Raw genomic sequence first — 25,291 nt, forward strand, 5'->3', positions numbered from 1 at the left:
GTTAACGTGGATAGAGCCTTCGTAGCTCTCGTAACATTGTGTAGTCGGCTGAGATACACCAATGGGAGACTCTCTTCGGTAGTTGCATGATGATTTGTTGAGGGAATGTTCGAATATTTTAGTCTGTATTAATTTAATCGCAGTTCCGGTATTCTCGCGTGCCCTTTTTTCGGTGGTATATCAAACAGAACGAGTTCGAATCACGTAATAATTTTCGCGGAGGTTAATATGAACTTGTAGGCGTGATATTTGCTATGAACCCGGTACCCGAATTCAGCGCATCGTTTACCAAAACGAAATCTGCTGCAAACCCTACCCTTTTCTCCAACATCCCAGTGATTTCTCGTGGAAGTGCAGAGGTGTTCTCGGCTTCCAATAAAGCGAGTATCACGTCAACATATTCCTATAAAAACTCCTTCTTTGACCTGCATTCGGATGCGGCCGGCGCTGGTATTGCCTAATATAAAGATTTAGGTCACCTGTTTTTACACATTGAGGATGCACGTTGGTCCCAAACATCATCTGTTGGTTCTTTGTGTAATTACAGCTGATCTGGCAATAACGGAGTAGCAACCGCGGGCGGTCAATCATGCTCATGCTCATGCTCATGCTCAGGGCGGCATACGACTCAGTGAGAAGAAATGAGCTGTGGCAGATCATGCTGGAACACGGTTTCCCTACGAAACTAATAAAGCTGAGTCGTATGACACTGGAGGGATCAAAATCGTGCGTGCGGATAGCTGGCGAGACATCAGCCGCGTTCGTAACGTTGGATGGACTGAAGCAGGAGGATGCGCTCTCCAACCAACTGTTTAACATCGCTCTTGAGGGTGCAGTACGAAGAGCAAACGTCGAAAGAAACGGTACGAGCTTCTTGGTTTTGCGGACGACATCGATATCATCGGTCTCAACCGTAAGGCCGTGGAGGAGGCCTTCGTACCTTTTAAGAGAGAAGCAGCGAGATTGGGACTTGTCATTAACTCTGCCAAAACGAAGTACATGATAGCTGGCAGAGAGCGTGAGAGTCTCCGTGGTGTTGGTGCTGAGGTGGAGATAGATGGGGAACGTTTTGAAGTGGTTGACGAATTCGTTTATCTTGGTACGCTTGTGACATGTGACAACGATATGAGCCGTGAAGTGAAACGACGAGTTGCAGCTGCGAACAGGGCTTTCTACGGCGTGCGTAACCAGCTAAGGTCCCGTAGTTTGCAAACTCGCACAAAACTAGCGCTGTATAGGACGCTGATACTCCCGGTGGCCCTTTACGGACAAGAAGCATGGACGCTGAAGGAAGCAGATCGACGAGTGCTCGGAGTTTTTGAGCGTAAAGTTCTGCGATCGATACTTGGCGGTAAATTGGAAGGCGGAGTGTGGCGCAGACGCATGAATCACGAGTTGTACCAGGTATACAAACATAAGGTAATACAAACATAAGGTAAGATGCACGATCTGCTGGTGTACGGGGAGACTGGAGAACGGCTGCCCAAGACAGAAGAAGCTGGACATCTCTAATTCGTTCGGCTCTAGACCGGTGAACGGTCCGTTAGCCAAAAAAGTAAAGTAAAGTAAGTAAGTGTTTCAAAAAAAGTTTAAAACATGTTTCAAAAATGTCCTAAAGAACTAAACATGTAAAAATGCAAATCTGTCTGCCAGTCTTTCAGATCCATATAGACATAAAAACTACCAAACCGATTGGCGTGAAAATTTGTATGTAGGGGTTTTGGGCCTAGAAAGATGATTAGGATAGTTCGATACAATTGAAACACAATTTTTTGCACAACTCGAAAACACGCTCAGAGGAAAATGATAGTAAGTATATGTAATCTCTCTCTCTCTCTCTCTCTCTCTCTCTCTCTCTCCTCTTCATGCAAGCATTTTTTTTTTTAATGCATACTCAGTTCTGTCGACGCCATGTCGAAACAAGGAGCATTGCGCAAGCGCATTGTACAGTTCACTATGAACTGCACAAAAATTTTGGCAAAAAATACTCGGTGAACCATTTTGAAAGCGAAAAGCTTTCGGCAACAGTGAAAAAACATTCCAAATTTTTAATTGTCACCCGTTATTATCAGAACCGAAGTGATGACCGAAGTCAAAGGGCGAGGGTGTTCTCATTCCGATAAAACCAATCATTTCAAACGATTTGTCTTTTCAATTCGAAACTATAAATTATAAATCGCAAGGTCAATCATTGGAAGTATGTGGAATCAATTGAAAATGTTTAAACTTATTCAAATAAGAAAAAAATTGGCAGAACTAAGTTTGCCGGGTCAGCTAGTGTTTACATAAAATCTCAAAATTGCCTAAGAAACATTTCAAGAATGTCTATGAATGGTCTCAAAAGTAACTCGAAAATGTTTCTAAGCCGGCTAAAAATGTCACAAAACTGTTCCAAAATATATCACAAAAAATTGAAAAACGTCGTGAAATTGCTTCGAAAATGTCACACAAAATATTTCGAAAACGTCACAAAACTGTTGACAAAACGTCTCAAAAATATCCCAACGTCTCAAATAGAAAGGAAATGTTTTATTAATGTTTCAAAAATGTCACAATGATGCGCCTCATAACCGTCTCAAAAGTATGTGTAAAATTTCCGAAAAATGTCTCAAAAATATTCAAAATAGGTCGCATAAACGTCTTAAAATCATGTCAAAAATGTCTCAAATATATATCGAAATCATCTTAAAAATACCTCAGATATAAATAAAAAGTGTGTCAACAAATGTTTTTAATAATCTAAAAAACGTCACAATAATTTTTCAGAAACTGTTTCAAAAATGTCTCAAAAATAAAACAAAAATTTTCCTGGAATGTTCCAAATATGTTTTCAAATATTAACAAAATGTTTCAAAAATGTCAAAAAAAAAACATTTTGAGAATATCTCAAATATAAAAACTAAATGTCTCAAATCATCCAAAAACGTCTTAAATGTTTCTCCCGTAAGCCACTGTTCACGGCTGTAAAGGATTATCAAAATGCAATCGATTTTGAATAAGTTTTACCAAAAATTGATAGAAAAAGATGTACTGGTAGATTGTTGTCCATTACAAAAATTGGGAAACATGAGCGTTCATATGTAACACATTGCTGGCGTAGGTAAGTACTTCCAATTGCGAAGCATCACTCCGCTTGAAGTTGAACTAATCCAATTATATCCGGTTCAAAAATAAATGCACTTTACAGGGCACGGCGGCAGAAAAGGAGTGGTAAAATGCAATGAAGGATCGTCAACCGGCTGTTTCAGAAGTGCTTCCCTGTACACAGTTTCCTTTACGTTTACATTGGCTGACACAGTGAAAAAAATTGACTTAAAATTTATTTCGTACCCTAAACATAATCGTACCAAATTTTTTCACCGTGCAAACCTACTTTTGCTCAGAAGGACAGCAGAAATGAGTTCGGAGCTCAAATCTGAATTGAGCGAAAGGATTAAGTTTTTCCCGTGCTCAATCCAGTGTGCTGAGTGGGCAAGCAAATATTCCAATCCTGGGCCGTACCGGGCTGGCATTCCGTCGTTCGAACATCAAACAGATTCGGGAATCGATTAAATAAGCACGGTACTACCTATAGACAGGATGTTCATTCCTTTAGTTTCGAAGCTCCCTCAGGATGTGGGTTATATTTGTGAGGATTCTATTTGAGTGATACGCTGTTCGGCCCAAAATCTGCTGATTGAACTGGAAATCCTCGTACGTGATGTTTTCCATGGAAGCGCTAATGATTTACAAACGGCAACCCCAAACACGAGCAAAAAAAAAATCGCTTCCTATGATTTGTGATGGGATGACACTTGTCCAAGTTCAACTCCCGGAAAGGCCTAGAATATCGAATGGACCACTTCCTGGAGGATATTTATAACAAAGGAAAGGGGGGTGAAAAACAGAGTGTCAACAATATTTTTATCACTATGCCACCACTGCGACGACGGAAATCGGATCAAGCGAAAGGAAATCGAAATGTCAATTGTAACAAATTGTCTGAAAATAGAGCTGAATTTTTTTAACCGACCGCGGCAGCGTGCCGAAGGAAAAAAGAACCCGTTCAGAAGCTCGATAGGGGAGCAAAAAGGGAAGAATGGCAGTCAGCAACAATCACGTGGGAAAACTGCTTTGGGTGCTGGGATTCTTTTCAACACCGAGGGCCATGATAAAGGACATGTGCTGAGATGGTTTTTTACTTTGCTCGAAAAAAAAAAGAGAAATAGATTCTTGTGTTGAGAAGTGACCTGTCAGCAGGAAAATTTTGGGAACAATTTAATGGCTTGGGAAGAGATGAAAGTCCCGAACAAATACATCAGTAATTAAGATGGCGTTCAAGACTAAATTTGGCAGCCCCCGCAAAAGACACTGATGTGAGCAAACAAATGTATCCTTCGATGGAAGGCTGTAATAAGCCAAAACGTCTTGTTTCACTAGCAATTTCGACCCATTTCCTTCTGTGTCAATTGCCAAAAAAAGAAGAAAGGCCGCTCTGCCGCAGTGATCTTTTTGCCACTGAAGACGAGTAACGGCATCGGTTGATACACCCATAAATACCGTTTTTTACCGCCTTCTACCTGCAGCGTCCTATCAGTCATGTTGTGCCAGTGGCCACTTTATTGACTTTCTCCACCGCATTCTTTCGCTACACACGCTGGAACGGAACGTTCCCGAGAACAGAGTTTCATTCTTTCCAGATAAAAGTGTCCTGTCTGGCTGGACGGCGCGCGCGAAGCCCAAGAACGCGAAAACGCGTGGAGAACTACGCACACACAGTAGAGCGTAATTTCGTTCCCGTTCCACGGACGGAAACAGCCGCTGCGAAATCTCTCCGCTCGACATACGTAATCGCCCAGAAATGGGTGGCATATTCCGGTGCTGCCTCTCTTCTACCGCTAGGCTATACGTATAGCAGCGACAACGACGACGACGACGATAACGATGATACCGGTTACGTAACGAGCGCAACGACACGGGAATCGTCTAGAGATAAATTTTCCACTGTGAGGGAAACCGACCCGGAGTTTTGATGGAATTGTAGATTGTAGGCTAAATCATAATTTTATATAGCCGTATGATGAGCGTCTAAAATAGTTTCGTATATTCATACAGAGACTTTAATGAGATGGATTCCTTGGAAATCTTTATAATTTTTATCATAAAATCACACTTTTATGAAGCAGAAAATCGGAAAAACGGAACTTTTTTTCAATCGTGTTGACATTTTGAAGTATGATTGCTACTTTCGTTGCGTAACTGGGGTACTTTTGTGAGCACTGAAATGATTGCTGAAGCGTTGAGAGGGGCAGACTTCAAATGTTGACATCTTTTATGCAGTCGTACGGAATGCTAAAATCGAAGTTAATTTTTAGACGTACTTCGGTAAAATCACTATGAACCTTTATAAACATCTTTTAGGTATTTATTGAAGCTTTTTAGAGGTTCGACTGAAGCCCGTCTAAGGGTTAAAGAACGTGGCGCATTGAAACAAACTTTCGACATCGCTTATGGCTGTACATTTTCCATACGATTGAGTCAGTTCTGCAACGAACGAGCATTGCTGATATTTGTGTCATTTTTGGAACTTTTGATAAATTGCACAGTTTAGATACTGTTGCTAATTTTGACAAACTGAACATATTTTATATTTTTGACATCCATGACATTGTAGTATGTATGATAATTGTATTATCTTCAGTTTTTCGCCATGTTTGACGATTTTGTTGTTGTCGATATTTGGTTTTTGTTATTCGTAATATTTTTGAGCCTTTCAAAATTTTAACTAGATTCCTAACCTTTTACTATTTTTAAATTATATTTGATGTACTTGATACTCTTAAAATTGTTCTTATTTTCGGGTGGGAGAGTACGAATGTAGATGGTATCAAAAATTGGGTTGTTCTTATTTTCTATTTTTTTAGTTTGGACCTATTTTAATTTAAAAGTTTTGATCATATATGTATGGTACTTTCATCATTTTAGAAAGTATAACGTTATCGTCACTTTCAACATTTTTAGCATCCAGGATATTTATTACACTCATAACACTCATATCTCAACAATGTTTCTACAGAGCCTTGAAATCATTTCATGGATATTCTACAAATGTCACAAAACGTCTTAATTATGTCTAAAAATTTTCCTCAAAGAGATTCAAAAATGTCTCAACATTGTTATCGAAAATGTCTCAAAATATCTCCCGAATATTCAAAAAACGTCGCAAAAAGGTTTCTGTCTCAATAATGTTTCGAAACCATTACACAAAATGTGGTCGATATGTCTCAATAATGTTTGAATAATGCTTCGAGAATGTTATGAGCATGTTTCAGAAATATTTCAAAAATGAACATCGATAAAGTGTCACAAAAATATCACATGACTATTTCAAATATGTAACAAACATCAAAAATGTCTTAAAAATGTTGCACGTTGTCTGTCAAAAATGTTTAAAATATATCTCGAAATCGTCTACATAACATCTGTCGTCAAATGGACAGTCTTAGAATATGTATCATATTCATTAATTTTTTTTGGGTGGATAACTACTAAATATCTAGAGGTTTGCGTGACGTTTCGGCCTACTTTTATTCTTCAGCCATCTTCAGACGCACTTCTTTCGCCGCAGATTTTCGCCACCTCTTTCCGCACATTAGGTACCGCAATAGAAGTGCATCCAAAGATAGCTGAAGGATAAAAGTAGGCCGAAACGACACGCAAAATCATAGATATTTAGTAACTATTCACCGAAAAATATCAATTAAAATGATGCATAACTAGTAAGGGTGATTTTACTAACAAACAGTCTCAGAATATGTCTTTGAATGTCGCAGAAATGTTTCAAAAACGTTCTGAAAAAGTTGCGAAACGTGGCTCAAAACATCACAAAAATGTCTCAAAAAAGTCACCGGAATGTCTCAATAATGTTTCAGAAACAGTTTATAAAGTGCATCTAAAAATCTCCGAAACGTTTCGAAAATGTTTAAAATACGTTGCAATAACGTGGCTAAAATGTTTCTGAATCGTCACACAAAATCAGCAAAATTGTCTCAAAATGTCTCAGAAAATGTTTCAAAGATGTTGCACAGACGTCTCAAGTACACCTCTAAGTCTCAGAACTTCTAAGAAATGTTTCAAAATCACAAAATCGTCAGAATCGTCTGAATATCTGTTGTCAAATAAAAAATCTCAGTAATAATTGTTAAATGTCGCAAAACTGTCACAAAATGTAGTTAAAACTTCTCAATAATGTTTCAATGTTTGTTTGGTCTGAAAAGGGTTCAGAATTTTTTCGGAAATGATAAAAAATGCTCATTAAATGACTAAAAAATAACAAACAACTGTTTCAAAAATGTATCAAATATCAAAAATATTTCAAAGGTGTTGCAAAAACGTTTTAAGAATGACCCAAAGTCTCGAAACCTCTATGAAACGTCAAATTGTTTCAAAAATGTCTTAAAACTGACAAAACGTCTCACTAAATGTGACAAAAGTATTTCAATTACGTTTAAAAAATATCTCAAAACAGTATCAAAGATGTGGCAAAAACGTCTTGAAGTATCTCAAAATGCTTCGAATATCCCAAAAATGACCTCAAATATGGCTCAAAACTGTTTCAAAACCTCTCAGAAATTCCAAAAAAAATTTCGAACCGGTCGCAAAATCGTGACTAAAATGTTTCACTAATGTTTCGAAAACGTCATACAAAATGTGACAAAAATTCTATTACAAAAATGTATTAAAAATGTCTCAAAATGTCTCGGAAAAATTCAAAAATGATTTAAAAATGTTGATAATATGTCTCCAAAATATAATGGAATTGTTTCAAAAATGTATCAAATTTCAAAAATGTCTCAAAGATGTTACAAAGACGTCTCAATAACGTCCCAGTATCTCAATACTCCTAGAAAATGTTTGACACATCTTAAATCAATGTTTCAAAAAAGTCTCAATAATCATTCTCAAAACCGTTGCAAAAATATATTAAAAATCATGCAGAAATGTCTCAGAAAATGCCCCCAAAAGTCGCAAAATCGTGGCTAGAATGTTTCAAAAATGTCTATCATATGTTTCAATACTGTTTCTAGAATGTTTTAGAAATGTTTAAAAAAGTCTCAAAATGCCTAAGAACTATTTTAGGAATATCTCAAAATAGTCTCAACAATATTTTAAAAATGTTTCGACATTGTTTCAAAAACGTCCTGGAAAAGTTGCGAAATGTGGCTCAAAACATCACAAAAATGTCATAAAAAGTCACCGGAATGTCTCAATAATGTTTCAGAAATAGTTTAGAAAATGGCTTTAAAAATTTCCGGAACGTTTCGAAAATGTTTAAAAAACGTTGCAAAAACGCTAAAATGTTTCAGAATCATCACACAAAATGTGGCGAAATTGTCTCAGAAATGTTTGAATAATATTTCGAAAATGTCTATGAAATGTCCCAAAAATGTCACAGAACTATCTCAAAAATGTTTCAAAGATGTTTCAGAGACGTCTCAAGTACATCTCTAAGTCTCAAAACTCCTAAGAAATGTTTCAAAATCACAAAATCGTCAGAATCGTTTGAATATCTGTTGTCAAATAGAAAGTCTCAGTAATATTTGTTAAATTGTGTTTTTCGAAAATGATTAAAAAATGCTCATGAAACGACTTAAAAATGTATCTAATATCAAAAAAATCTCAAAGGTGTTGCAAAAACGTTTTAGGAATGACCCAAAGTCTCAAAACCTCTAAGAAACGTCTTCAAATTGTTTCAAAAATGTTTCGCAAAATGTGACAAAAGTATTTCAATTACGTTTCAAAAATATGTTTTTCAAAACAGTATCAAAGATGTTGCAAAAACGTCTTACAGTATTTCAAAATGCTTCAAATATCCCAAAAATGTCCTCAAATATGGCTCAAAACTGTTTTAAAATCTCTCAGAAATGTTCCAGAAGAGTTTCAAACCGTTTCACTAATGTTTCGAAAACGTCATACGTCATACGTGACAAAAATTCTATTACAAAAATGTATTAAAAATGTCTCAAAATGCTGTTAAATGATTTAAAAATGTTAATAAAATGTCTCCAAAATATCATGGAATTGTTACAAGAATGTATCAAATTTCAAAAATGTCTCAAAGATGTTACAAAGACGTCTCAATAACGTCCCAGTTTCTCAATACTCCTAGAAAATGTTTAACACATCTTAAATCAATGTTTCAAAAATGTCTCGATAATCATTCTCAAAATCGTTGCAAAAATATATTAAAAATCATGCAAAAATGTCTCAGAAAATGCCCCTAAAAGTCGCAAAATCGTGGCTAGAACGTTTCGAAAATGTCTCACACATATTTCAAGACTGTTTCTAGAATCTTTTTAAAAGTCTCAAAATGCCTAAGAACTGTTTCAGGAATATCTCAAAATAGTCTCAACAATATTTCATAAAAATTTTCAAAATTGTTAAAAAATACCACAGGCATGTCTCAAGCTGTTTCCAAATGTCTCACAGGTATTTCAATACACGCCACAAAAATGTTTAAAAATGTCTCAATGATGTTTTCAAAATGCGGTAAAAATATCTTGGAAATGTCAGTTTGTGTTTCAAAAATGTTTCAGGAATGTTTCAAGAAGAATTCAACAATATAACCAAGCAATGCCTCGAAAAAGTGTGAAAAACGTCGCGCAAACGTGTCAAAAATGTTTTAATAATGTCTCAAAACCTTCGTCAAAACATGGCAGAAATATTTCAATAATGTTTCAGGAATGCGAATGGAAAAATGCGTCATAATAAATCCGCAGTGTCGTTCAGAAATGTTTTTGAAGCGTTTCAAAAATATTGCAAGAATGCCTCAGATATGTCCAGAAGCTTTTTCAAAGTGTCTCACATATTTTAAAAAAAGGCGCACTAAATGTGTCAAATATGTCTTAATAATGTTCAAGAAAAAATGTTAAAAATGTCTCACAAATGTTTCAGAAGCAATTTAGAAAAGGCCTAAAAAATATCTCGAAAATATTACAAAACTATTTCAAAAATCGTCTCAAAAATGTGAATGTTGCAAAACCTCAGAAAATGTCTTTATCTGTTGCAAGAATGATTCAAAACGTCATACAAAATATAGCAGAAATGTTTCAATAATATTTCAACAACATTATTGAAAATGTCATATAACATTTCCAAAAATGTATCAGGAATGTTAAACAATATTTTTTGATGTTTAAGAAATGTTTCAAAAAAATCACAAAATCGTCTCGAAGTTGTTATAAAAACGTCTCAATAATGCTCTAATGCCTCAAAATCTCTAATAAATGCTGCATAATGTTTCATGAATGTTTCATAGCTGTCTCAATAGTGCGTCTTAAAATTGTCGTAAACATATCTTAGAATTTTAAAAATAAAGTGGTGAATGACCCTCAGCGTTGAATACTGGATTATAAAATTTATTTAAAATATTTCTTATTTACAACTCCAAATTTTTTCCAGTATATCCCAAAATAGTCTCAGAAAATGTCTTTTAATATCGCAAAAAATTTCAATTGTTCAAACACGTCGCAGATACGTGGCAAAAATGTCTCAGTATTGTTTCATAAATGTCTCAAAATAATTCAAAAATGATTGAACATCTCAAAACTTTTCAAGACGTCGCAAAAATGTCTCAGTAACTTCTTTAAAACAACACACGAAGAGATAGTAGAATTGCCTCAAGAATGTTCCAAAATGTCTCGAAATGTTACGAAAACATTTCAAGTATGTCTAAGCAATATCTCAATGATATCACAAAACTGTATTATAAATCGAAAGATGTTGCAAAAATGTCTCAAGAATGTTTCAATGTCTCAAAACCCCTAAGAAAAGTTTCAAAAATGTTTTGTAATGCTTGTCAAAACCATCCCAATAATATATTGCAAATGTCCCGAAAATGTTTTGATTTTTTTTTCAATATGTCGCATTAACGTCTCCAAATAATCTTAAAAATAACTCAAAAATATCACAAAATGGTCGAAAAAATTTTTTAAAGCTATTGCAACAATGTCTCAAAAAGGTCCCAGTGCCTCCAAATCTCAACGAAATGTTTTATGAATGCCTCCATAATGCGTCTTGAAAATGTCGCAGACAAATTTTTAAAAATAGTTAAAAAAAATTTGAAAACTGGCACAAAAACATCTCTGATATGTCTCAGATAATGTCTTTAAATATCGCAAAAATATTACTAAAATATTTCAAAAACGTGACCGTAATGTTTCGGAAATGTTTTCAAAAATGCCCTAAAATGTCTCATAATAACTCAGCAGTGTTCCAATTATGCTTCGAAAATATCTCAAGAATGTCCCAGAATATGATATGATAAGATTTATCTCGACACTAATTCAATATGTCTCACAAATATCTCAAAAACATCGCACAAAACGAGGCAAACGAGGTATCAATAATGTTTTAAGATTGTTTTAAAATTATCTGAGAAATGTCTCAAATATATCACAAAACTGTCTCAAAGATGCTGCAAAAACATATAAAAAATGTCTCAATATCCAAAGACATTTAAGAAATTTTGTAAATGTTAACAAATTTATCGTTGCGAAAATCTCTTAAAAAAGGGTTAAAAAATGTTCTAAAAATGTCGTAAAGCGTCTCCAAATTGTTACCAGAATTTCTTAAAAACATCTCTATATCGTTTACATAATATTCCAGATGTGTTTTGAAATTGTTCAAGGAAATATCTTGAATATTGCAAAATAAAATGTTTCTATAATGTTTCAAAAATGTCTGAAAATAGTTGCCAAACTGTCTCAAAAATGTTTTGAAAATTGTTTCAAAATGCCTTAAAATGTCTCATAACTAAGACTTGTTACAATGATGTTTCTGAAATGATTCGAAAATATCTCAAGCATGTCTCAGAACTGTTTTTAAAAACATCACACAAAATATAAAAAAATTTCTATAAAATGGGTTGGAAGTGACTTAAAAATATCTTAGGAAGAATTTCAAACATGACTACAGAATGTCTCACAAATATCACAAAACTGTCTCGAACATGTTGCAAAAACGTTTCAAAATGTTTCCTAAATGTTTCATAAATGTTACAAAAATGTTTCTTAAAAGTCTCAAAAACGTGGCTAACATGTCTCAGTAATGTTCCTTTGTGACATTTTCCGAACGCTTTTTGCTTTTTTGCATTTTTTTCTCCTCTTCACAGTTTGAAAGAACTTGTATTCTCCTATCGTCTTTATCGATCTTATAATCGCCTCAAGCAAAGGGAAAAAAACATGTTTCTAAAATACTTGAAGAATGAAGAAACTAAAAGTGTCTCAAATATGTCTCAAAACTATTTCAAAATGTCTAACAAATACTTCAAAAACGTCAAGCAAAATTTCTCAAAGCGTTTCTGAAAAATGTCACAAAAAATCACAAGGGTTGTATGCAAAGCCACGACCGCAAGGTTGACGTAAAACTACATAAGCTTGTTTGTTACTTTATTTATATTGAATATGTTCAAATTTTCGTGCAAGAGAGGAGTTGAAGTGCTACCGAATCTCAGTTTGCACATACATCACTGAACAGGAATGGAGCAAATAATTTAAACGATAACTTAAACATGTCTCAAACATATTGTCTTTAAAATGTCTCAGACAAGTCCTACAGGCTGCCTCACGAAAATGCAAAACTGCCTCACAATTTTTTTTAAAAAATGTTTTAAAACCGTTTTAAAAACGTCGCAAAAATGTGGTAAGAATGTTTCAAAAATGTATCAGTTTTGTCTTGAAAATATCTCAGGAATGTGTCGAATATATTTGAAAAATGTCTCAAAACGTTCACAGAATGTCTCAAAATTTTTGAAAAGATTTCGATAGTGTATAAATAATGTCCCGAAAATTACAAAACCATGGCTCATTGAAACGCCTCTAAAATGTCTATGAAATGTCTCGAAACTGTCTCAAAAATTTGTCAAAAATGTTCCAAAGATGTCGCAAAAACGTTTTAAAATGCTCTATAAGTGTCTCGAAAATGTCTCAGACATTTTTGACATCTTTGAAGTTGTTAGCATCTATGACATTTATGAAATTTACTTGTGACATATTTAACAATTTTGAATTTTTTGTCTCTCTACAGGGTGAAAAATTATCCGTGTTCAATGTTTTAGTCGTACCTTTATTTTCTCAATATTAAACAACAACATATTAATACAAAATGTAGATACATTAGCATGGTTTGTAATATTTACGTCACGGATTAAAAATGTCCACCCTTGACCCTTGGCAACGTAAGCCTTCAATCGTTTAGGGAAATTATCGACGATGGACGATAGTTCTTCTACAAATATGGCATTCCAGGCTTTGGTTAGACTAGCTTTGAAATGATCCAATGATTTGTGTGGTTTAGTACAGGCTTTGGATTCAAGAATAGACCAAATGGAATGGTCCATTGGATTCAAATCAGGAGAGTTCGAAGGCCATTCACCTGCAAAAAGTCTTAAACAGAATTACAGTGTTTTTATTCGCTCCATGCGATGGAACCCAATCTTGTTGTAATGTCCAAGGTGCCACTGTTTCGGTTGAAAGCTTTTGGTAAACAAATTTCCGCCCGAACCATCACCGAAACTGGATGATCTGATCGAGCTACGTTCATACGATTAAAAGAGCCTTTAGGCAAAAGCTGACAGTCATTTTGGTGAATATGAAATTGCTCCACAGTGAAAATTTTCTCATCTGTGAATAAAATTGTGCGATGGCGTCCATCGATAAATTCTTTCAACAAAATCTTCGATTTTCGGTACCGATTTTTTTTTCATCCTGTCATTTAGGTAATGATTTTTTGAAAATTTGTAATAACTTTATCCTAAATCTTTGTAAAGAATAGTGCGTACAGATTTCTGGTCAACTTTTAATGATTTTGCCATTTTGCGAAATGACCTTTTAGAATTACGGTTAATCCGGTGACTAATAATTATCCCGGTTCCCAGGGGTCCTAGCGATTTTTTTTCTGCCCCTTCCTGAACGGTTCTCCAAATCTTCCAGCTCATTATATCGTTTTATAGCGTCTCTAATGGTTTGTAAAGCGATTTTTAATATACTAGCGATACTTACTGGACGCTATCCTTGTTTATACAACTCGATCACCGCACTGCGTAATGGACATGACTTCATTATGACACTTAATGCACACTGTTTCAAAGGATATTTCGTGGTTTTGTTTACACATAGCCTAGGTTAAAAGTTGCATAGGTAAGCTCATTTCAATATCTGTCAAATCTTAGTTTTACACTGAAACAAAAAACACGGATAATTATTCCTCACTCTGTAGTATATGACAAACATATATGACATCATTGACACTTTTAATTGCGGAGCTTTTGACGTTCAAGACTTTTCAGCGATATGATCATTAGAGACATTTGAAATCTTTAAGTCATTCAAGTGATTCAAATTTTTAACATTCATCATTTTCGACATTTCTGTTTTCAACTTAATATTTTCGACAATTTTCTCATATTTGGTAAAGTAAACATATTTTTTACACATCTGGCATCCTAGTTATATTTGACATCTTTGATGTTCAAGAAATTGTTGACACTTCTGGTATTTTTAACATTTTAAATAGTGACTATCCGGATAAAATTATCCAGTATCCTGAATCCGGATTTTCATGTAGTTTTAAGAGGCTTCAAAAGACAAGAAAAGTTTAATGCTTAATGTTGACACTAGTAACCAATTGCAGCTTCCTAAAAATTCAATTCAATACTTGATTAAATAGTTTTAAGAACGGTACTATAACACTGAGTTCAAATCTGTGATTGACCCGCAATCGAAAGTTACGGTCTCTTGCACAACTAAAAAATTTGGTTATCTGGATTACTTTACTATTGCTTATAAAAAGAATTTCGACAATTTCGGGGTTGTTTTTTTTTTCACAAATGTTTGGGTAGAAATGGTAGTTGTGCTTTTCAGCTTAGTTAAAATAAGCTTGACACAATCTAGGTCTCATTAGCAGTATGTGTGACAAAATCTCTAACTCTTGAGACCAAATACGGCAACCATAATTAAAATTTAAAAATACACCTCTGGTGGGTGAACGCCAGGATGTGAAAACAAGAAAAAAAACAGAAGGCAAACTCCAAAATTATCCTACATACATTCCTCCAACGCTGTTTCGCCTTTATTGGATTTGATCCCAAATTAACTTCGTTACTCCATCCGTACCCATCATTCATCATCCGCTCTGGTAATAGTGACGGACGCACAACGACGGTGGCGGCGGTGGCACTTCCCGAATGTAATGGCTTTGTTCTTTGTTTTACATACCTCTTCCTCGATTCACACAGGCCACCGTAAATACGTTGAAGTTTGCTTCGTGTTTCTTCTGCTGCTGTGAAGCAGATGTCAACGTCGTCCTTATCGTCGTCGGTGGAAAAACTGCGTTCCCTTTTAATAGGATGCTGAGAGGAAGTGGAAGGTTACAACATCTGTCATCTCGCTGCTATCAGTAATACAACAAAATATCTTGCTCTCCCATCGTCTACGCACACAGCTTCACCCAAAACAATTCTCGCTCTTTTGTTCTCCGCAAATGATCGAATCTCGCACCAGACTGCTTTGATGCGTACCATATACAGAACAATTGAGTGAGTGAGTGAGTTTTCCTTTGGGTATGAGTTTGTGTGGGTACAAGTGTATTTTCCGTTTTGGCCCAAATCCGAATTATTCCATCTCACTCACACACGGTTCACGCCTTCTTTTGATTTCTTCAGATTTTCTTCGATATTATGAAACCTCACAGGGACTCGGTCCTGTACAACATTTTCCCAATTCTGAAAAACCTCTCAATTTAGAACACTGATTTCCTCTTTTTTTTCAAACTATCATGTTTTGCTTCACTTAGAGGCCGAAACCTAAGAGTAAGCTTAAGGGTTGAAAATTCCGATGCAAAAGAGAAAATCCAGCATCACCGCAGGGAAACTCCCAACTTTTCTTACCCGTGGGATCTGCGGCACTAAACATCAACCCGTCGGATGTAGAAAAATTTTCACACAACAAATCACACCCAGTCAAGAGAAAGGCTCCTTGCTGCAGCAGATCGATTGTTTTCTGGCGTAGTCCTTTTGTAGGGCGAAGCACTTTTTTTTCCTTTGCACTTTTCCACCCGAGCCGAGTTTTCCACTTCAGATTTTCCGCCGTCGTTCCTCTGCACACACACCCAGAGGGCTCTCACACGCGGTCCAACAACGGATTCCCTGATTCGACCGTGTCCGGTTTTTCCACCCTTGGGGGAAACCAGTTCCGCCTGTCCGGTTCCGGAGGAAAAAAGCTAAATTTTTCCAAGCCCTCCTTCTGTCCGACCGATAGACCGTAACTTGCTCGCGCGACACGCACACACGTTCTCTCTCTCCGCTGGCTGGAACTGCAATTCTTGCTGTGATCGCGAAAACCACAGCGAAAGTGGATATTTTCTCGTCCGACGGATTTGCAGAGACGGAGGCTGATACTGTGTGGCGGGTGCTGACAGTGTCGGTATGTAACGGTGTTATTATCCTGGCGCGCTCTCGTTCACTGCGGGCTCACTTTTCACACAGGTTGTCTCACGGAAATCAGTCGTCCAGTTAGAGTGTGATTTTCACCGAAGATTAGATAATGCTGTTCTATCTCGCATCACAATCAAATAAGAACTTTACTGATTTGATTAAAATTTTTGCTTCCAAAAGTTAAGAATTGAGTTTAAAATTTTGGACCAGTTTTGATTAATAAGCTAAAATGAAAATACTCTTTGTGAAGAACAACATTTTTAATTCAACATAACTGCCAAAATGCTTACCATCGAGTTTCACGTGTCACGCCTCACCCGCATTCGTATTTACGGTTGCAGCCAGCTTTCGGACTTCCTCTGCAAGAGAATGATATCTTGCATGCATCATGCATGCATGCACGGAATGAAGAGCGCATGTGTCCGAGAGAATATCTCATCTCAAGCACACAGCCTTCTTAGTCCACCAGAGCACATGACAGGCGAGCACGACGCTGCCCAAATTGCGAATGACAGATTCCGATTTGCAGCGGGCAAAATTTTCGCCGGTTACTGCGACTGCTAGCGGTTTGGATAATTGGATAAAATGATTAGATTGCTCTGAATTGCTGAGAACGGTTTGTTTGGTGTGAGAGTATCAACAATGAAAAAACTTCTGTGAAGGAAATTTTTTAGCAATTTTTGATAAATAGATCTGGCGCAAATTCTGGATAAAATTATACTTTCTGTGATAAAAAAATAAATGTTAGCTCCCATGCACTTTTCGTGTTCCTTATAGGTCCCGTAACAACTGTGTAACTTTTCAGATCGATCGGTGAAACGCCCGATTTGCGCCCGATTTTTAAAGTTTCCATACGATTTTATATGGGAAAACCTACTTTTTCAATACATGATATTTGTGTGTGTGTGTGTGTGTGTGTGTGTGTGTGTGTGTGTGTGTGTGTGTGTGTGTGTGTGTGTGTGTGTGTGTGTGTGTGTGTGTGTGTGTGTGTGTGTGTGTGTGTGTGTGTGTGTGTGTGTGTGTGTGTGTGTTTACAATTCATCTCCCACTGGCCGGCAGTGCTTTTATGGAAAAAACCTATCTGCATCTATTTCTATTTAAAGCTGATTTTTTTTATTGATTTTTTAATATTTTACATAATACAAAGATGCAAATATTTTTAGCCCTGGAGATGAAAGGTGACAGCTCTAGTGTTCATCCAACGATCCATTTCAAGAATGCCTGGTAATACACGTACATTCCGAGATCGTCTTCATAAACACTAAGCCCCGCATGAATACGTTGTTATATCTATTGGACATAACATTGTATTCACACTTCCAGACTAATTTTCATTAGTGGCTCGTATTTAATATTACTTGATAATACAGTTACAGTTCAGAACGATCTTATCAACGTCTTCTCAAAGAAATTCTTCGCTATTAGTGTACAGATTCGAATCTGCCCACGTTTTCCATGGCAGCTAATTCGTTTACCCACCACCGAACGGCGGTGGCGCTGCGAGCGTATTAAATTTTACTTCTTGGTCGATGAGTTTTGTGGCTGGTTCAAGTGCTCCTCAAAACTGGGGTGAATATCTTCTTTCACAAGCAAGGTAGCGCCTTGCGGTCTTCAGAAAAGTTTTTCCCAGGAAAATTTCCTATAAATATCATGTATTGATATATTTTTAGAAGCCAACTGGACATCTCTATAGAAAAAGTTTTGAAAAAGTGGTTTTTCCCATATATAATCGTATGGAAGCTTTAAAATTCGGGCGCAAATCGGGCGTTTCACCGATCGATCTGAAAAGTCACACAGTTGTTATAGGACCCATAAGGAACACGAAAAGTGCATCGGAGCGAAAAAATAACACCATCGCTTTTTCCATATAACCGTGTCCCAGTCTATTGCATATATGTACAGGGTGTGGAGAAAAAAAACGAAATTGTGTGGTGTTTCTTTCAAACATACTTTTAGGCAATAATATCACCATTTTCGAACTTAGTTATTTGTGTAAGGTTCTATCCAATAAATTTACTCGATGTATTCCATGGCCACGTACAGATACTTCGTTCTACTTGTGGAATCAAGTGGCTGTGACAGCGTGAATCTCAACGGTTTCCAAAAATCGCTGCCAAGCTTCCCACAGCTTATTCGCTGGAACATTTTTCGCAAATGGTGGAATTGCATTTACCCGGATACTCGAATGTCCAGCCCCACGGGGTGCTGTTCCACCAGGAAATCCCCATCCTGATTCGTCATAGTCTATTTCGGCTAGCTCGAGCATTACTCTTTCCAACCGATCAAGTCTGTCACTAACGTTCCCAGACGTTGCGTTATTCTTCTCTTCCACGTCCATTATGCTTGAATGCAGAGCCGGATTTATGGGGGGGGGGGGCAGAGGGCCCGGGCCTCGGGCCCCCACATTTTTAGGGCTCCCACAAATCGACAAAAAGATTTTTCTCTTTAAAAATGAGATTTAATCAAAAGTTCGATTTACAGTAAGAAAATTTGAACAGACCATTTCAATCTGACACTTTCCTTCAGTGTTATTTTTTCGCGAGCGCCAATATCACAACTACATCCATAAGAGTTCACCTTGGATTCTCTTGGAATGACACACATTAACACACCATTTGAATCGAACCAGCGCGCATTAAACGCCTAGAGTTAAAGTTTAGCCGACTGTCACTAAAAGCGCCAATCGAACTGTCAAAACTCGTTCCAATCGAACATCAGCAATGTTAAAACTATGATGAAAAAACTGTTGACTGTTTGATTGGAACTTTTCAGTGACAGTCGGCCAAACTTTAACTCTAGAGCTTTAGCGCGCATGGGAGGTAAAGCAAAGAAAGAAAATAACCCACAAGTTTTTTTAATGCATTGCTTTTGCTTACTTGTCCGAATCAGGGATACCAGATGTGCTTTTCAAAATGCAGATTTTCTGAGCTCATGTGCAGATTTTATTGACCTGCAGATGTGTGTAGTTTTTTCCTAGTTTCTATTATTGTCAGAGTCGTCTTATATTTGCGCCGTCTTTCTCAAATTGTGTGCAAATTTTTGCCTGTGGATCGCATTTTTTTTTCAAATTGCGGTAGTTTTTTTTCAGGTATCACGAAAAAAACTTGAAGATGAAACTTATTAAAAATAGGTTGCGTGCGACTGTGAAGAATGAAAGGCAGTCAAACTTAGCATTATTAAGTTTCGAGTACGAGTATACTGAAGAAGTTGAATGTTGATTATTTAATTAATAAGTTTTCTGCAAAAAAACTCGTAAAGCATAGTTTACAGTTCCAAGCGAAGTGAAAAATTTGACAAGTGAAAAAGCGTAAATTTTCGCTTGCGAAATCTGTCGTGAAAACCCGTTTGTGGAACACGCAGGCATTTCACCACCCTGCAGTTTACAGTTTAAGTGAAGTGAAACTCACGAGTTTACACTCCGAGCGAAGTGAAAATTGGCTGCAACTGACAGAATAGAAACGCACGCAAGTTTTCGCTTGCTGCTCCTTTTTTCACTAGCGTGCATGCGTGAAAGAAATAAACCCAAGTGAAAAAGATGAGATCCACAAACATCGATTTCGCTGAGTCGAATTTGTTTACAGTTCCAAGCGAAGTGAAATTTTTTGCAGGTTGCATTTTTCACGAGCGTGAAAAAATGAACATGTTGTATGAGATTTTCACTTCGCTTGGAACTCTAAATAGAGCTTAAGAAAAAATTCTAACAAATTTTTGGTAATTTTTCAATAGCAAATAAATGCTTTTAACTCGTACGATAAAAAACAGTTTTGTTTTATTTTGGGCCCCCCACTATAACTGGGCCCCGGGTCCCCACAATTGTAAATCCGGCCCTGCTTGAATGTTTCTCAACCGAACCTACATTTCCTTCGCCCGCGCGAGTTTCCTCTTCCGCAAAGTCATCGACAGAATCAGCCGTTTCGATCACCTCTCGTTAGCTTCAAGCTGAATTGAACTCAGATCAACCGTATGTCCTCTCCTCCCTCAATTGCGAACACGACTTTTTTTTCGGTATGGACTTCCTCACTGCGACCAGAATCGCAGATCTATTGTGAGATATGCCCGGGTGTCTGCTGTATCCCGCACTTCTATTGTTAGCAATACAGCTATTGAGAAGTGGCATGCTTATTATTACTGTTTATCAGTGTTTGTGTGTAATGTGATACTCTTCCTTTTACCCGCTTACTGTTCTACTATACCGATGCTCGTTCCTCTTGCCAAATATCACCAATTATAATTCCCTGGAGAAGTTTCGTAGTGCGTCCTTCTGGCCAGTTTTATTAATAAGAAGGACTTATGTATTATTAAGAGAAAGTCACGCAAAGGTGTTATAGATTTCAGCGTAAAGGAATAGTAAACGGTGGGGAGCCTGAGAATGAACCCATACTTCAAAGTCCAGTTTTGACATCGAATGGCTTGATTCTACTAAGATTCGAACCCACGACCATTCGCTTGACAAAGCGAACTCTGTAACCTTGCGGCTACGCAGCTTCGACGGCATACTTTTTATTTCCCTGAAAGCTATCAATAAAGAGGAATCTTTATCATTTGCCTTCCAACCAATAACAAAATTCGTGGACTCCCGTCAACACTGAAAAAAGAACGCATGGACTCCCGTCAATGTTTACAACTGCTGTGCGGACTTCTGTCAGCGCTTGTGACAGTTTATTTATTTATTTATTTATCAACATCAACAGACAACAGATGTCCTAATGATGGTTAAATGTCTTAAACTAAAAACAGTTACGTTACAATAAGTACAATACGATACAAACAACAAAAACTTCCTTATTCGTCAAGTTGTAGTAAAAAACACAGAAAATCTACGGCGGATTGTGTCACGTGATAAATTAAAATCAAAAACAGAAGATACCTTGTTGAAAACTCGCTGTATACCGACCAAAGCGCCGTTTTGTCCATAGTTGGTGCGTTGAAAGGGTATCCTCAGCATGGAGTTGTTCCGCAGTGCCCTGGGTTGCACGTTCAGATTTATTGCACCCAAAATAGCAGGACAATCGGTTCTACCCTGCAACCAGCTGAGCGGGCATTGCAAAATGAACTAGGCGGACACCTGTCTACGCCACAAAAAATATATGATGGCATCTTTTGTGTTCTCGTCAAACAGGTAAATTACCGGATATACTGCATTGTTTCATGAATACTTTCCTCTTCTTTTCTTCCAACAAGAAAAAAAGTAACCATTTGCAAAAGAACGCATCACCAATAAAAGGCGAAAAACTATGTTTTTCAAAAATTAGCAGATAATTCATGATGCATAGTTTTAAGTTATCCCTAACTAACACGCAGAGAATCCTGAGTAAGAATTCCCAGGATACCTATATAACTCGGTGACGGAATCGTGACAGAAATTGTTTCTGAGATACGACAGAATCTGTACGAACCGAATATGAAAAACCTTTTAATTGATTCCCCAAAACTTCAAATGAATCGTGCGAGGAATCATTTCTGCGATACGGACAAAATCTGTGGGAATCGCATATGGAATCTAAACGTGTTTTCTTTCGCCTATTTTCCGTCGGTCTAGTTCCGCCACTGTTTGCTGTGTCAATCACCGACGCCTGGGAAGGCGACTCCACCCAGGACCCCAACTTACGACCCGTTGATTAACGTACCAGCGCCAAAGGCTCTACTTCGTCATACGATGGAAGGCGTGATTCCGGAGATTTTTCGCCTCAGAAAATCTCCCGGTGTCGGCTAGAATTGAAGCTAGACCAGTCTGGTTGGTTGTGAGTGGATCACGCCACCCCACAACCATTGACATCTATATGTCGGCGGTGGGATTCTAACCCGGGTCAACGGCGTGGTTAGCGGAGACGTTACCAACTACGCTAAACGCCGCGCTTGAATCTAAATGTAGGAATCTTCAAGAACCTAAACGTAGGAATCATTAGGTTTTTTTTTTTGATAAATCTGTTGGACTCGCATACACGCATCCCTAACTAAGGGCATCTTCAGCGGTGGTCTATTTTTGGAACAAATTTATGCTAGATTTACACTAGCGCAACATGAATAGAACTAGCAAATATAGACCAACTTCGCGTTTTCCGCACCGGTGTTGTAAATTTTGCTGTTTTGAACCACTGACATATGTCAGCTTGTTAAAGATTCAATACCCCATGCTATCAATTATCGGTGAGACTTGTTTTAATATTGAGCACTTAATATACAACAAAAGGAAACTCGATGATTTGTACAAAGAGTTGTACGTGCACTAAATGATTATTTTGGCAACGCACTCACAATCCAAACTTGGCTTTATGGATTTGACGGTCTGAGCCAAACGTCAGTGACATATTTGTAGAATAGGATGGGTTGGTATGATCAAATAGTTCATGCTGCAAGTAGCGCTTCGGAGGATAGTGAAGAACGGTTGCTATTTCGTTTGACTGAAGGTGAGCGTTATTTTATGCATTTATGGTTATAACGATTCAGATAATGCTGACTTGTATATTGACAGTGAGAAAACAAATGCCGAAACGGAGCGGCTCACGTCCTGGGAGACCACCCAACGTCAATCGCAATTTCCGTTCCGGTCATAAGAAACTGTTCCAGGACTACTTAAGCGAGACACCTACGTACGACGACAATCATTTTCTTTACGGCGTTTTCGCATACCGAGAGCGATGTTCCTCGATATCATGCAGGAACTAGAGTCGAGTGATGACTATTTCCAACTTCGGTGCGATGCAACTGGAAAAGTCGGCTCAGAGCCACCTCCTGCTTCGGAGTACCATTGATGAAGCCAGAAAGGAGCACGAAGAACTCGTAGCTCGGGTGGAGGTGGCCGAGAAGGCAGCCAGGACCAGGAGGACGACTGCATCCAAAGAGGTGCAGACAGACGCTCCTTCGTTCGCGGCAGTCTGCTCTACGGGGCAGGTCGCCAAGCGAACTAGGCAGTCCCCTGGGGAAGCGGCCCCCGAGAACACCAAGAAACGGTTGGTCGTGCTACTCCCACGGGAGAACAGACCAACCGGTTCAAGGTCCACAGGGAAAACGACACAGGTGGAGGCTACGGGCAACCCTTGGATTACCGTAGAGGATAGGAAGCGTCGGAAAGATGCGACGCGCCGAGATGGTGGAGCGGCCAGAGGACCAAAAAAGGTCAAAAAGGCGCGGAGTAGGGGAGATGCCCTCATACTCAAGACGGACGGGTCCAAGTACTCAGAAGTCTTGAAGAATATGAGGGGGGAAACCCAGCTCAAGGACCTGGGGGTTGATGTGCGGAGTATCCGCCGATCTCGCAATGGCGAGATGATTCTTGAGCTCCGGAAAGACACCAAGAACAAGGGAGCTACCTACAAAACGGTAGCAGAAAAGGTCCTAGGCAAGGGTCACCTCAGAGGTGACTCTTCAGCTTAAAAACCTGGATGAAATCACCGAGGGGTGCGACATAGCACATGCCTTCAAAGCGAAGTGCGGGGTGGAGGTGGCTAAGGAGTCGATTCGCCTCCGCAAAGGTCCGGCGGGGACCCAGGTAGCTACCTTCCGACTACCGTCGGCGGACGCTAACCTGGCCCTGAAAGAGGGCAAGTTGAAGGTCGGCTGGTCTGTATGCCCTCTGAGCATACTACAGCAACCGGACATTTGCTTCCGGTGCTTTGAGGGAGGACATAAGTCCTGAACCTGCAAGGGGCCCGATAGGAGCCAGTTGTGCAGGCGTTGCGGAGTTGCTGGCCATAAAGCGAAGGACTGTGGGGAGTCTCCCAAGTGTATGGTATGTTCCGGGAAACGGGACGCCAAACACTTTATGGGAGGCCCCAGGTGCCCAGCCGGTAAACCGGCTGCGAAACCACGGGCGTGTGGGTGACGCAACTGAACCTGAACCTGCTTCGCGGCCCACCACCACCACCAAGCAGCCACTGAGTCGTTTTCGGACATTGCCATCATATCGGACCCTTACCGCATCCCTCCCGAAAACGGTAACTGGGTTGCGGATAAGTCCACCCTTACTAACACGCAGAGAATCCTGAGTAAGAATCCCCAGGATACCTTTAACTTGGTGACGAAATCGTGACAGGAATCGCAAATACGATCTTATTCAAGAATCCTAGCGCCATATACAGGGCATTCCTGAGGATTCTTTTTACAGGAATCCTTTTCAAGGACGCTCACGAATCTAATGTGAGGAATCCTAGAGAATCTATGCGAAACGTATGTGTTCGTCCGGGCAGTATGTCGGCCATATGTACGACGAGCAAGTTCCCGGTTCAGGAGGTTATCTCAACCTCAGAAGAAGGGTACTTAGTTGCCAAGGTGAACGGAGTGTTCTACTGCAGTTGCTATGCTCCGCCGCGTTAGTCTACCGAAAGGTTCACCCAGATCGACCTGTTATCCATGGAGCTAACGGGCCAAACACCGTTAGTGGTGGCGGGCGACTTCAACGCTTGGGCTGTTGAGTGGGAAAGTCGCTTCACGAACCAGAGGGATCGGATCTTGTTGGAGACTTTGACAAAGCTCAACCTAAATCTGGCCAACGTTGGTAACAAAAGTACATACAGTAGAAATGGTGCGGAGTCGATCATTGACGTGACGTTCTCCAGCCCAGGACTTATCAAGAACTGGAGAGTAGACGATGGCTACATTAATAGCGACCACCAGCCGGTCTGCTATAGTGTAGACAACAACGAAAGGCGGCAAGCGACGGGTAGAGCCACTATTCTGCCGTCTACAAACATCGAAAACATCGCACTTCAATGCCGTGGTATTGGAAGAGGCAATGAGAAGAGAGTGCGAGGGGGGCAGTTGGCTCCGCCCGACTGCCGACCAACTAGTCGCCATGGTATCGCGGGCGTGTGACGCCACCAT

General features: G+C 38.6%; 1 protein-coding gene across 10 annotated transcripts in view; it reads right to left on the reverse strand.

Annotated features, from left to right (window-relative positions):
* Window positions 1-16,637, reverse strand: part of LOC129718145 (cubilin) — a 339,048-nt gene extending 322,411 nt beyond the window's left edge. For 8 of the 10 annotated variants that reach the window (XM_055669569.1, XM_055669492.1, XM_055669413.1 and 5 more), the window contains exon 1: window positions 15,926-16,635. The gene's annotated coding sequence lies outside the window, so the exon portion shown is untranslated. Of the gene's footprint in view, window positions 1-15,925 lie in introns of all 10 variants that reach the window. The other 2 variants (XR_008727035.1, XM_055669835.1) reach the window with 1 other exon arrangement.
* Between the last annotated feature and the right edge of the window lie 8,654 nt (window positions 16,638-25,291).

This window comes from Wyeomyia smithii, chromosome 1 (genome assembly GCF_029784165.1).
Source record: "Wyeomyia smithii strain HCP4-BCI-WySm-NY-G18 chromosome 1, ASM2978416v1, whole genome shotgun sequence".
Lineage (NCBI taxonomy): Eukaryota > Metazoa > Arthropoda > Insecta > Diptera > Culicidae > Wyeomyia > Wyeomyia smithii.